This window comes from Xenopus laevis, chromosome 2S (assembly GCF_017654675.1).
Source record: "Xenopus laevis strain J_2021 chromosome 2S, Xenopus_laevis_v10.1, whole genome shotgun sequence".
NCBI classification, from domain to species: domain Eukaryota; kingdom Metazoa; phylum Chordata; class Amphibia; order Anura; family Pipidae; genus Xenopus; species Xenopus laevis.
Genome location: NC_054374.1, coordinates 82,139,186 through 82,151,086, shown reverse-complemented (window position 1 = coordinate 82,151,086; position 11,901 = coordinate 82,139,186).

Sequence of the window (11,901 nt, the reverse complement as noted above, 5' to 3'; positions counted from 1 at the left end):
CCCACTGTTAGGAGAGTTATATTTTAAAGTCATGAGTAAGCAAGGGTTGCTGTATTGTATATTGGAATAGCCTTAACTATAAGAAATGAGTATTTGGCTATGGGTGGAAGTACATAAAAAGAATAATAAAGGCAGAAGCTCAACAGAGAGAGGTAAGTAAGCAGATAATACTCAATTGCTTGTTAAAGAGAAGGTGATACTCAATTGCTTAGTCTTTTCTTTCTTACAATGGTAAGCAAAGTAGTTGTGGATCACCCTGTAGGCTGCACTACCATGACTGGCAGGAATGCAAAGTAATAATAGTGTCCCCAGGACAAGACCCCATAAACTGGGAAATACCAGGGGAGGAAAGGCACTTAGGGCTCAGTATTTACTCATTGCATATGCTGTTAATAAAAGACTCCCTTGCCCCTTACAGTACTATTTTTTTTCTTTGTAGTAGCAGCACTAAGAAGAACGCTTAAGTACATGTAACTCTAAAGGCTACTTTTGCAGTAATGGTAATCAGATATACTTTACCACCATGGCATTGTATCAGTGCAGTTCATGTTGCGGCTTCATGGCAGGCAGATCCATCCTGGCTGGCACCTAAGGAACCGACTGTAAAATCAAGGAATCCCGGACTCTAGACACTAGAACGCTCTGACAAACGTGCATTCCTTATAGTGAATAATATACAAGAGAACCGAGAGTCCGGGATTCCTTGTTTTACAGTCGGCTCCTTAGGTGCCAGCCATGATGGATCCTCCTGCGATGAAGCCGCCACAGAAACTGCACTGATACGATACCACTGTCTAGTATTGGACAATAACGATTTACAAATAAGGAATGCCTAACAAGGATTATGAGCTTATTCTTCCTCCCTAATGCTTCATCATTTTTATTCAAATAATCAAGAAAGCTGCTATAATTAATTCAAAATATTGGTGCTTATATGAAATGGATTATTTACACATGAATTTTGGTGAATTGATTATATATTGATGAAATAATATTGTATAGTATTTTTTACTTTTTGTATGATGTAATTAAAAAAACTCAATTAATTGAATTTGTTGCATTCCAATGATTAATTAAATATTTATGAAATTGATTACTGTATATATGAAGTAATCTACAGTGTGTGAAAAATAAGATCTTTAAATTATTACTCATATGGATATTTAGAACTGTATTTTTAACCAGAAAGCTGAACTTCCCTGACACAAGAGGTTGCTTTGGAATTCCAGGACATGTGCAAAACAATAAGGCAACAGGCTAATAGGCAATCTAAATATTCTGTTCACTTTGTCCAAAAGGACTATCTATGTATTAGAAGTTAAATATCCCTTGCTGAAAATAAAAAAAAGCAAGTCCTCTGTTTTGCTGTAATCTGTATGTTTCACTTTTTTTTTATAGAAGTACAATGGCAAGCCTGATGCCTCATTCTTAATCCAATAAGGTTTTTTTTTTAAAGTTAAAACATTATGCAAGTAGCCTTTAAATGTGAGAATAAAGTTTATTATGATATTGTTATGGCTCCTGCTCACAAAGCAGTGCTACAGCTGTTATTTCAACTCACTTTAAATGTCATATTCCTTGATCCTCTATTGAGGTCTGGTTTCCTGCTAATAGCTTTACAGGGTTACTCTTCATTAGGGGTATGGTTACTCAGTACAGAAGTGTAGTCAGAGGAGACTTTATTTATGTTTGTCTTTATCTAGAAGCACATTCGCTTACTGTACATCCATACATACATGCACACATACACAAACACATAACACACCCACACTGTACAAGATGTACATAATAGTATTCTGGCATATGAGTTAACACACCCCAGGCTCCGAGTAATAAGCTGAACCTTTGACTCACTTCTCCAGGAATGCAATTACTTTATAAAAAGAAAAGCTGTGTATAATTGGGAACAGAGCGGCGGTTGAGAAACTGGCATGAGCTCATCTCCTTGTATGGAATAGAAATGGATGAAAAGAGTTTCTTTTCACTGTTCACAACTTTATAACTGCCAGAAAAGGAACAAAGGCACAACCACTTGTGTGTAACACCTATTTTTTTAAATAATTATAGATCACAGGCAGGGGCGTAACTGGGGCCCAGGAGGTATAGGGGGCCCCATGAGGGATATGGGACTTCATGAGGCTCTAATTAATGGGCAATTTAAATATATATTGGGAGAAAGGACAACCTCTGGATATTTTGGGGGACCCTAAAATAAACTGGCTGTGGGGCCCAGTAACATCAATTAACGGCACTGATTACAGGGTGAAATTAGTTATTGAGAACCCTTCTTTACAAATGATGACTTGTAAAAATCAGGCACATTAAAGGGGACCCGTCACCCCAAAAAATTATTCAAAATCCTATTTTATAACATTAGTCAAGCAAAATAAACTTAAATTACACAATATAAATTATTTGAATCTTGTTTTCTTCAATCTGGGAATTCATAATTATAGCAAGCAGGCAGGAGCCATTTTGTGGACACCGTCATTAAGGCAAGCCTTGTATCATCTCAGAATCTTGTTTGTGCACCAGAATGGGGGACCTGGTGTCCATCCCCATGCCCTGGCTACACAATTAAATGGTGAAGAGAATGGGGGAATATGGGGAGAGCAGTGACATCCAGGAAGTGATGAATGGAAAGTGAAAGTAATTGTCTGCCCCCCCCTCTATGCCTATGCGGTGCAGACAATATTTGATTGACAGCTGAGATTTTTAAACGAATTTACAACAACTATGAATGCTTTAATACAAAACAGAAATTGGATTTCATGTTTAATTTGAAAAGGACTTTTATAATACAGATTTTTGTGTTGGGGGGACAGGTCCACTTTAACAGGGATAAGAATTACCAGGGATAGTGAGGGAAAACCAGGCACTGTCTCTGAATATTAGGGAAAGTTAGCAACTATGATATTTTACCAGCAAGGTCAACAAAAATCATACTTAATGCAAATGATAATAACAAAAGAAAGTTAGCAGGCATAAAGCATACTTCATAGCTGGCCAGATTGAAAAGCGCCCTTAGTGAAGTGCCCATGACTGTCTCATGTGCCCTAAAATTTTCGGAGATCCCCAACCTCCCGTCCGTCCACTCCCCACCCCATAACCGCCTATGCTTATCCACCAACTCCCTGCCCCTTGCTGGTGTTTCCCGGCCACCCGCGCCCCCTTTCCATGCCACATGTAAGAGAGCAGCTCAGGGGGGTATTATTTTCAGCTGTAGAGAGAGCAGACCCCCTGTTCCCCAGGCCCCTTGTGACTGTGGGATCCGCTTCCTGTAGAGTTATGCCACTATGGGCCTCCTATTAACTTGAATGAAAAATGACTGTGAAATTATGAGGCAACACATCTGCACTGAGAGTGCTGTCAACTCTCCTGGATTATTTGAGAGTTACCCAGATGAACCCCCACCAAGTCTCCCATTGTTTACGTGTATCCTCCAGTTCCACATGCGCATAGAGCACACGGTGACGTGTGCATTGTACTCTTGTGCGGTAATGTCACAAGTGAACAATCTCCTGACAGGTTGACAGCTTATGGCAATTGTAGGCACATTTGATCTGGGTTGCAGAACACAGGTCATACAGTTTAAACAGCAAAGTCCATAAACTCATAGGGGTATATTTATCAAAGAGTGAAGTTAAAGATTGCGACAGTCCTCTAGAGTGAAATTCCGCCACTCTCTATTAATTTCTATGGGATTTTGAAAGGAGTATTTATCAAAGGATGAACTTTCACTTTCACCCATTGATAAATACCCATCCAAAATCCCTGTCAAAATCCCTGTCAAAATCCCATAGAAATAAATGGAGAGTGGCAGAATTTCTTTCTAGAGGACTGTGGCGATCTTTAACTTCACTCTTTGATAAATATACCCCATAGTATATGGCACATTTGGCACGTTTCAGTCAGATGAAAAACAGATTTGACTATAATGTTTAGAGCAATTCCTGACTAAAAAGCACCAAGTTCTGGCCAAAACTAGGGGTGGGTAGAAGAGGCACCTGCCTAGGGCACAACTATAGGGGGGCACTGGGCAGGTACCTGTTAAAATGTCTTCTGCCAACCCCTAGTCTGTATTCACTCCCCTCTGTCACTCTCCTAGGGCCTAGGGCATCCAGTTGGCTTGGCCCGGACCCACCCTGGCTTTAAGGCTAATGGCACAGGCTCATTTTCTCTGCTGGTGTTTATACTTCAGCTGAAAAAAAAGCCAACAGTGCACACACAGAGCAGATAGCGTTTATACACACACACACAGTACATACACATACAAGTGACAGAAGGCAGTAGATTTTTTTTCTTTAGCCACTACTCAGTATGCTTTCTAAAGTGAACTGTTACAGCTAATAACATTAGTTGCTGGTATTCCTCTGAAAAAAAGTATCAGTGAATTTAACAAACTGTAACTGTTAGCAGCTTGGTATACATCATGATACTGCTATTGGGAACATCCAGAGTGAGGAAAGTGAAGCAAATCAATTATTAATATAGAAATACATTAATTGAAAAATATATATATTTAAAATAAAGTTTTGAAAGTCTTATATAATATTAAATACACTTGAAGTAAAAAAAAAAAGGTGTTTGAAAGATGAACTACCCTTTTAAGGGTATAAAGAGACTGCACATATTACGTTAACTTATATTTGTTGACAGTGATTATCATCTGCCACTTTGCCTCCCAGACCACCAGTTTTACAAGGGTGGATTCTGGATGGATAATGTTGTTACACAACACTTTACAATAATTTTTTTTTAACAAACAGGGCTATTGCAATTGGCACATCTAATTAAGCCTACATCTGTTAGATCCCACAAGAGGGAGCTCTAATGTAGTTTTTTTTCCCACTAGTTTGACTTGGCACAGATAACTGGCCACTCCCAAACCATGGGATTCCCTCACAGCCTGGTACCTGCCTTTGGGTGAAGTGGGAGCATTAAGCCACCCAGAACTGGTTCTGCTTAGTCTCACCGTGTATTATAAAAAGGGGGAGGAGTGGCCAACAAGGCAAAACTGAAACTAACCCCACCCATAATAACTAAATATGCATTAGAACATTAAACACATTTCTGTAATTAAAGTTTGTTTTTCTGAGCCAAATTCTGGTCACCCTGTTTCCTTTGCATCTGTTTCCTTCCTGTTGATAACATTGCTATGAAGTATTATTGTTCATATTCAGTCATGTAAATCACAGGGCAAAGGGGCTGGCTGCAATATGTTATCTGTCGCAGGGTTTTCTTAAGCAGGAGTGGCTCAGAATATCCAACCATATGACTGCTGCTCTGTAACTCTCAGCCTTGAGAATAATGAGGGTTATAGTTAAACAGCTGAATGCTACATTAAGGACAGCCTTGTCAGATGTGCTGCAGACAATATCATAGTTTACTGTAAACAATATAACATGGTTACAGGACATTTGCAAAAAAATTGAGAACTCTTTACTCTCCCGTTACTGCTCTGTGGGCCAAGGTGGCAGCTCTAATGTGACAGTTCTCTGTTGCCTACAGTCTAACTCCCTATACTATCTACAATTAATATACAAATCCACTATTTTTATCAGGAGCCAATTAACTTGCTTGTATGTTTTTGGAGTGTGGGAATGTAAATACTTTTGATTTGTTTTTAACCTGATTACAATGAAGCTATGGTTGCTCTGCCTATCTGTCTACCATGACAAGCAAACCACACACAGAGTTCCTAACTATTTACCTCTCATCATATTTTCTATAGTTTGGTATCTCCCTGCCACCTGGAAAAGTACAGTGAAAAATTATTTCCTTTTTCTCTGTAATAATAAAACTGTACCTTGTACTTGATGGTAACTAAGATTGGAGGCAAAACTATCAGACTGGGTTTTATTAATGTTTTAATGATTTTTTTTGGCAGACTTAATGAATGGAGATCCAAATTACAGGTACATACCTGTACTGCACAATCGTTCACCCAGGGTGGCACAGGAGGGACATGGAAGAAAATGAAAACAATTAAAGGGTAGGAGGTAAGGGCCTAATTACTGCAGGGGTGCCTAACAACTTGTTTCACCCCAGTGATTCTCCCTTTCCTTCTCTTTAAATATAGGTAATTTGCCATATTAAGTCTGGACAATTAAATATTTGAGTAAGTACCCCAAAACTTTTCTTTTACTCTACTGAGAATTATCTATTATATTGTTTATTGGTTGTATGTTGGAACTTTATAAATATGTGTTTATTATGAATAATAATAATTGTCCATTTTGAAATTGCTTGTGAGAACATAGATTATGTAGGCTGTGGTTAAGGGACTGATGTATAATCGGTGCCAAAAGTAACCAATCAGCAATTTGTCTACTACAAGCTAGCAGATGAAAGTAACAACCTCATTGGCTGAGCATGTTCATATATATTTTAGTTAGAATGCTAAATAAGTTACTTGCCTCATTATTGAAGAAATAAAGAACATTTTAGAAATGGCATTTCTAAAATTCACAATTAATCTTCTTAATGCGGAACTATCACTAACATGTAATATAAGGTTTACCTCATGTAAATAAAAAAAAACCTTCTAAATATAATCAATTAAAAATCTGATCCAAATCCTCCATATAGAGAGAGAGAGACAGGGGAATATTAAAGTAACTTGATTAATTTATTGATTATATTTAGAAAGTTCATTATTTACATGCAATGAAGCTTATATTAAATGTCATATTTTGTGATAGATGTCCTTTATTTTTTTGTCACTAGGTGCCATCTTTCCTCTATTCACATAACATACCCTTGTGTCACACACAAAGCACTGGGAATAAAGGGACTCTTGAATATCCCCTGGATTGACTTTGAGCAGTTTTGTGGTCCCCTTGAAGGCGCCTCATTCTAGTGAAAACAAACCTAATTTGGCAAGAGTTTCTTCATAACTTTTCCTATTATTTTCAGTTGTGAAGTGCCAGTCTGCACATTAATAACACCTCTCTGCTGTGAAGCTTTCTGCTGCAATGCTTTTCATTTCACTATTAAATGTTTTGTTTCTGTGTACCAAGTGCCCAGGTTAACAATTTATTGCACGATTTCCGAGTAATTAATAACTGCTACATTGATTGTATTGAAAAAAATGTTTTACTTGAATCAAAAAAAATAGCTCTGTTAACATGGAGTTTTTTTATTAGATGTAAGTAGTAAAAAAAATTAAACAAGAAGGAGCAAGGTCCTTAGGAGCATATTAACTGAAGGGCAAAAGTTAAAATTTGGCATATTATCACCAAAAATTTAAATTTGCCCTTCCATTGGAAATTTAATGAAAGATGGATACGTCATGTTTTTGTGAATATACTTCACATTTGTGAGAATTTTCTTTAAATATACAAAAATTCACATCTTTATGCCATCTGAAACTTCTCCAATCAATCTGTACTAGAGCACAAGAATGGATTTCTGTCAATAGAATTTTCTCCAGGTTCAGGCTGGCGAACTACCATTAAAAAGATAGAACTAGGGATGTGCAGACTCTACCAAGTCTATAAAGGGTTAAGGAGAACCTGAACAGTGCACAATTAGAAAAAATTGTACTTGTTTCTATGACGAAAAAGTCACATGAAATTAAGGATCCGAATTTGGTTTATCCAGGCAATTGGATTCATCCGAATCCTGCTGAAAAAGGCTGAATCCCAAACTGAATCCTAAATTCAGTGCATGCCTAGATAGATCATCTACTTTTGCATCTCATTATTTACATCACCTCACCCATGCTAATGGTTGAACACTGGGGTTCTCACCATACAACGTGGCTTCCATACACTGGAATATTCTGGGCTTCTCACTAAGCCCTGTTGGCTCTCCACCTCCAGGGATACCAATGCACCAGCCTCTGTTCTGGCTCACCTTCTGGCTTTCCTCAATCACTTTACACTCTCAGTCATCTGGTCACATCTCCCACAGCTCCTTGCAGTTGCAGGCAACACCCCTAGCACCTCTGGGAGTTCCTCACACAGGCAGGTAACCTTCATTTTCTGTGCCCTGCTCAGAGAGACCTTCCTATCATTTTCACTACTAATAAATACCTTTCCACAGGACAGCCTTCCTGTGAAAAGTAAGCTCCCACATGGGAATTGGACCACTGAAATGGATTATCTGGCTCACCTGTTCCTTGCAGAACCCTATAACTTCCAGGGCTAAATGCCAGCACAATCCATTTTCTGTTTTCAGAGAAACCCTTTTCTGTTTAGTCACCCATTGCAGCTTACATCTCCCAATATGGAGGAATTAAAGGCAAAACACACCTTTTTACACATTTCCTTGGTCAAAAGCAGTTGAACTTGACTGACATTTGTCTTTTTTGAACCCAAATTAACTATGTAAATTAAAGGGATACTGTCATGGGAAAAAAATTGTTTTTTTCCCCAAAATGCATCAGTTAATAGTGCTGCTCCAGCAGAATTCTGCTCTTAAATCCATTTCTCAAAAGAGCAAACAGATTTTTTACATTTAATTTTGAAATCTTACATGGGGTTAGACGTATTGTTTCCCAGCTGCCCCCAGTCATGTGACTTGTGCTCTGATAAACTTCAGTCACTCTTTGCTGCTGCACTGCAAGTTGGATGATATAACCCCCCCCAGCAGCCTAACAACAGAACAATGGGAAGGTAACCAGATAACAGCTCTCTAACACAAGATAACAGCTCCCTGGTAGATATAAGAACAGCACTCATTAGTAAAATCCAATCCTACATTGAGTAGGAGAAACAACAGCCTGCCAGAAAGCAGTTCCATCCTAAAGTAAATGACCTGAGATGGCTGGCTACACACCAATATTATAACTAAAAAAAAATATACTTGCTGGTTCAGGAATTAAATTTTATATTGTAGAGTGAATTATTTGCAGTGTAAACAGTGTAATTTAGAAATAAAAAATACATCATAAAAATCATAACAAAATCTCTTTAAGTATGTATGTAAAGTACTAAACTGGTTTTGTAGAACTAAAAAAAGGATATTTCAAATTACTTTACGTAATAAAAAGTAGTTGTGAATAAAATAGATGAAAATAGGTTGTTAATAATTACATTTGGGGGCCGATTCACTAAGGGTCGAATAGCGAGGGTTAATTAACCCTCGATATTCAATTAGGAACTAAAATCCTTCGTCTTCAAATATCGAAGTCGAAGGATTTAGCGCAGATAGTTCGATCGAACGATCGAAGGATAATTCCTTCGATCGAACGATTAAATCCTTCGAATCGAACGATTTGAAGGATTTTAATCCAACGATCGAAGGAATATCCTTCGATCAAAAAAAGTAAGCCAAGCCTATGGGGACCTTCCCCATAGGCTAACATTGACTTCGGTAGCTTTTAGATGGCGAACTAGGGGGTCGAAGTTTTTTTTAAAGGGACAGTACTTCGACTATCGAATGGTCGAATAGTCGAACGATTTTTACTTCGAATCCTTCGATTCGAAGTCGTTGTCATAGTCGTAGTCAAAGGTCGAAGTAGCCCATTCGATGGTCGAAGTAGCCCAAAAAAAACTTCGAAATTCGAAGTTTTTTACCTTCGAATCCTTCACTCGAAGTTAGTGAATCGACCCCTTAATGTTTTAGATGCCATGTTATATAATTGTATATAAATGGGCTCTTCCAAAATGTTGCAGAGTGCAACCTTCAGGAAAATGGCACAAATTGCCATTTAAGACATGGCATGTGGGCCTTCCATGACTGTCCTTGTGCACCTTTTTTTTTCAAATTCAAATCAAATTTGGACAATTCCCTAGTTGAGGTACACAAAAATAGTTCTCAAATTCTAATTTTTTTAATTCGAAAATTCACCTCGACCTTTGATAAATCTGCCCTTTAGTGTCATAATAAAGTGCATGTCTTAATTATATCACCTCATGCTGTTACTATTGTGTGAGAGTGACCAAAGGAATAAGTCCAAAGGTCTACTGAAGGTGTTGCTAAACATAGAAGGTTACCTGCCAGTGTTAGCAACTCCCAGAGGTCCTGGGAGTGCTGTTTACCACTGCAAGGAGCAGAGGGAGCATTTGACCAAGTGACTGAAAGACTGGATGTCTAAGGAATTAAGAGGAAACCAGGAGGCAAATTCCCCAAAAGAGGTATTTTGAGAACAGGGGTGACCCCAGCATATTGTATTTTTTTACTGGTAGTCCACAAGGGGCCTAGTATAGTGAGGGAACAAACCAAATGTCCAGGGGCACTCTAAATTAATGACAGTAGTTGAAAGAGGAAGACACCCCCATAGTTGTGTATAGTTAACAAAACACCAGCACATAGATGCCAAATGGGGTCCATCCATTGTGCTTACTCTTGTTAAACAAAACACGTTTCAGGTGCCTGCCCCTTCTTCAGGTAAACCATGACGTATCCACCACCTACCGGTTGCAACATAGCTCCAACCCTACTAAAATATACCAAAAACAGGAAGAACAGGGCCAGATTTAAAAAAAATTGCTCCCCTAGGTCACTCACACCACCGCCCCCCCCACATCCCTGCACACACACACCCAGACCGCTCACACACCCGAACTGCCCGCATCTCCTGCTTGCAACTCTTATCTTCTCCACTGCTTATTTCCAATTGTTGGGGAATTGGCGGCTAGAGATTTAAATAACTGTCAAAATCTCATGCCCAGTCCACAGATTATATGCAGCTATCGGGGGGCATGCTGCCCCAGCAATCTGCCCCCCTAGGCTCAGGCCTTTGTTGCCTGCCCACAAATCTGGGTCTGAGGAAGAGTTCTAGTAATGGTTAATAGCCCACAGCTCATTTACTTAATATTATGAAAAGTGTTACCTTTCCTGAAGTAGCCAAAAGATTAGGTACAGCTGGAATATAAAATAATTACATATTAACCACCCATATAACTTCATATAAACATAGAACCTCAGCCTCTAAGTTATATAAGGCATACATTACCTTATGAAGGGACATGCCCCCAAAATATTATGTTTTTTTTTTCTTTTGCTTGACTGAAGTAAACCTAGTTGCTTCTCACAATTCAGACCTACATTGTATTGTAGCCATACACAAAGGTAGTTCAGTGGGCATCATAGCCCAGCCCTCCTTAACTCCATGTCCAGACCTCAGCAGTGTCTTGTACACACCAGGAACTATCAAATGGCGATACCATGGGTCAGTTGATAACCTGTGACAACACTGTGCTGCATGAAGAAGTGGTTCACAATACTGTATAAAATCTGTCCAAGTCAGAGTCATCAGCAGTAATCTCATCACACTTTATTCTGAGAAGTATGTGCTAAACAAGCAGAGAGGCACTCAGTGTGAGCCATATTATAGACTGAGTGACTAAGTATTAGATTACAGTAGGTATGTCTGGTAAGAAAAATATCATCAGTCAGGAGAGATTTTAAATCTCTCCAGTGTAGAAATTCTAAAAATGGCATTTTTTTCTATTTTACACAAGTAACAAATCAATGGAAAGAACGGTTCAAGTGATGTAAGTGCATCTACTCTAGTCAGTCTAGCATGCACTTAAGATTGTAAGCTCTATGGGGCAACAACCTCTGTCCTACTGTCTCTTACCACATGGCACTTAAGCTCTGTGTACTTATATAGATATGTTTTCATTGTATTTAGTATGTTAATTGTCCTCCAGTGTGTACTCATATATTGCACAATGAAGAGGATACTTTACAAATAAAGTTGCACATACATACAAATAACTGATGGCAAAAAAATCAGAAAAGAAAGAAAATGTCTTCATTTGTAAGCTTCTAGGTACATGCATGTTTATACATATCATAAAACATTTGTAGTGTATGTTCCTGCCCAAGAGTACACCTGTCACTAACACATACACACCTGCAATATAAAAAATAATTTGTAGTTAATAAAGATCCTGCAGCTGTTTTGGCAGAGTAAGTGACAGTACTGTTAAGATAAATAACCTT